A 3457-nucleotide genomic window follows, 5' to 3' on the forward strand; every position below is an offset into this window, starting at 1 on the left:
TGAATTCCAGTCCTGTCTTCTCCGGCGCTTGCAGCCTTTCCCCGTCATCTGAGTGCAGCGCGTGGGCCCCGCGCCAAGCCCCTGCCACTCAGCTCCCACCCTGCTGGGGGGCGTGGGGGTGAGCAGGGGGCACCCCGCTTTCCTCATGTGCCAGCGAGCCCTTGTGTGGCTCTGCCAGCCTGGCAGCTCGCTTGTATGGTGGCTAATGAAGGCTCTGGATCCTGGGGCATTGGGCTTCTCCCAGCTGTTAGCATGAAACCCAAGCCGGAGCATCAGTGGGCACACAGTTGCTGTTGGCCTGGTGGAGGGGCAGACGGACCCTACTGCACACCACAGAGTCCCTCCTCGTGGCCTCATGCTCAGCCACAGGTGGGAGGCTCTGGTGCAGAACTGTGAACCTCAGATGTGCTGCCAAGTGGCAGCACTGGCTGTTCCCAGCTGGTACTGTACTCACTACCTTATGTGATCCCAGGAGAAAGCAACCCTTCAGCCCTGCTGCCTGCCCTCCTAGCCGTGCTGCCCATCCAGCCCAGTGGCTCTCCTGGCGTGCCCTCTCCCCTGGTGCTTATGGCAGTGAGACCACAGCCTTTCTCACTCTATGGCTTGTAGGAGGCCTGCAGCCACAGCTGGGGATGGAGATTGTGACTTGGGTGTCACTTGGGTATGACTTGATCCCAACCCAGCCTGACTCCACTTCAGCCCCATGCCTTGGGTCATCCTGCAAGGGGATGAACCACTAGCACCTGTTTTTCCTTGCTGAGTGGCAAGACAACCAGGGCACAGCAGGGGAGAGAGGCAGGAGAGAAAAGAGGACATATGTCTTTGGCCACATAGGAGGAGACTGTGCTGTGGGGAGGATGATGAGAGGTGTTCCTAGCCCAGGCTTCCAGTTGCTAATGGAGTAGAAGATGACCAGAGAGACCAGAGCTTTGTGGTCCATGTGATGTGGGGGCCAGGGCCAAGCAGGGAGTTGAGAGACAGTCCAACTCTTGTGCCGCAACTGTCCAGCCCACAGAGGACACCAGGTCTCACACGCCCACAATTCAGTTTGCCCTGCACCTCAGGATCTGTGCTCACAGGGCAGACCTGAACATCACATCCCCAGTGCCACGGCACTGCTAGACACAGACAGGGACTCCAAACTGTGCTCTGCTGGCCTACAGAACCTCCTTGTCCAGGATCGGGCCCTTTGTAGGGCCAAGCACCCACCCCCAAACCCCACAGAAGCAGCCTGAGGTTTGTGTCTGTGTGGCTGGGGCCCAGCCCCCTCCCCACCGTGCCTCTGGAGCCCGGGATGTGGGGCTGACACGTGCACACCGCATCCCCAGGCAGGGTGAAGCGGGCGGCCGGGGCTGTGCGTGCTCCTTGCCGGAGGCAGCCTATCATGCTGTATTGACCCGCACGCAGGCAGGAACATGTGTGCCATGCACGGATCGATGGGAAGATTGAAGATGCGTGTGTGTTTGCCGGACGACTGGGGGAAGCTTTGCCGTTGGCATCGGCAGCGCAGTGAAGGTCACGCTGACCTGCGGCGCAGTCCCCGGGGAGAGGCGAGGCCTGTTGTCGAGCTCATGGGCAGCTGTCTCATCACTTGTCCTCCAGGGACCCCGGCTTCCCGGCCAGGCACGTACTTCCCCGGAAGAGCCACGTCTCCTGGGGGGAGAGTAGCTGGTGCTGGGCTTGTTATGGAGGCAGGGAGCTGATGTTTCCCCCACTGCTGTGCCACTTGGCAGGGTCACAGAGGGTTGCTCTACTTGTGGGTGAGGGGTCTGGCTCAGTCTTTCTAGCAGAGCTAAGGCTCTGTTGCCAGCTGGGGAAACTGAGGTAGGAAGATGGGCAAGATTTTGCCTTGCTGTCCAAAGGTGCTGTGCACAAAGAGCAGCCAGATCCAGGCACTGGCTGGCTCCATGGTTGGTGAAGCAAGGTGAACCCCTAATTTCACCACAGCTCTGACCCCGTTCAGCCCCGCTGCAGTGGGCAGGATGGGACAGGAGAGCATCCAGCTTGTCCCGGTGCCGCCAAGGGAGCTGAGTCGTGTGTGCGGCTATGGACGCGAGTGTGCTGTGGGGAGAGCCGAGCCAGAACCCGAGGAGGAACCGGGGCTCAGCAGGGCAGCAGAGGACGAGGGTGACCCCGACTCAGCCTCCTCAGTAAAGTCGATCGCTGCCGGGGGAAACGTGGAGCTCAGCTTGCAGCTCTGAGCGGGGCAGGGGGGCAGCCATGGGGCTGGGGGAGCCCAGACCGGGCGCGCAGCAAGCGCACGGGGAAGGGAGCGGTGGCCAAGGCGTAACGCGGCGGGGGGCGGGGGGGGGTGGTGGCGGTGTTGCCGTCCTCCCGGCGCCGGGGCAGCGAGGAGCGCGGGGGCGGGGGGGTGCGCGGGGAGGTGCGGAGCAGCGTGTTTAGCCCCGCTCGGGCGGCCGCTCGCCGTCCGGGGCTCGGCAGGGCCGTGTCCGGGATCGGGACCGGCGGGGCTCGGCGCTCGCCGAGTTGGGGCGCGGCGGGCCGTGGCAGGGAGGCGGTTAAACGGCCAGGGAGCCGCCGAGGCAGGAGGAGTCCACAGGCAGGCGAGCAGGAGGGGGCCGCCGGGCGAGCTGCCCGCCAGGCTGCCCGCCCCCGCCGAGCCGCGCCGCGCCGCGCTCTGCCCCGGGGCGCTCCGGCCGGCGGGGCACGGCGGGGACGGGCGGCGAGAGCGGCGGCGAGGGGCTGGCTCCGTGCCCCGCCCGCCTCGGCACGGCTCGGCTCGGCTCGGCTCGGCACGGCACGGCACGGCACGGCACGGCACGGCACGGCTCGGTATCACGCGGCACGGCTCGGCATCGCACGGCATCGCACGGCTCGGCTTGAATCAGCTCGGCACGGCTCAGCTCGATTCTGTTCGGCACGGCTTGGTTCGACTCGTCTCGGCACGGCTCCAGCATCTCCCGAGCCATTCAAACAAGTGGCTCCGGCAGCACTTGGGAGCCGGGGCTGGGGAGAGGGCGCAGCGCGGCTCCCTGCCCCAGAGGTGCCGGGCCCTTCACACTGCCTCTTTTCTCTGGCGCTCGCTCTTTATTTGACGATGAAATAATGTTGACATGTCTTGAATTATTAAGTATTCCCTGGATTTTATTAGCACATGATGCCTAAATGCTGCCTGTATCTGCTGGGGTCTTAACCAGAGAGGAGCGAAGGAGAGAGGCAGAGAGACAGAGCGAGAGAGAGGAGAGAGAGGGGTTTTTGACAGCTGTATTTGTGCTGATAAGCGAAGGCACAAGGAGACGATCGACTAGTGAGACAAGAGGGAAGCGGCGGCTCGGAGCTGCTGAGAGGGGCTGCGCTTCCCTCCCGAGACGGCTCGGCCCTCCCGGCGCCGTGCTGGGGCTTGGGGGGGACCCGAGCCCCCTCCCAGCACCTGGCTGGGCTCTCGGCCAGTGCCTGTGCCGGGGGGCAGCTCGCTGGCTGGGCACGCCGGCCACGC

Source organism: Colius striatus, chromosome 11, assembly GCF_028858725.1.
Source record: "Colius striatus isolate bColStr4 chromosome 11, bColStr4.1.hap1, whole genome shotgun sequence".
Lineage (NCBI taxonomy): Eukaryota > Metazoa > Chordata > Aves > Coliiformes > Coliidae > Colius > Colius striatus.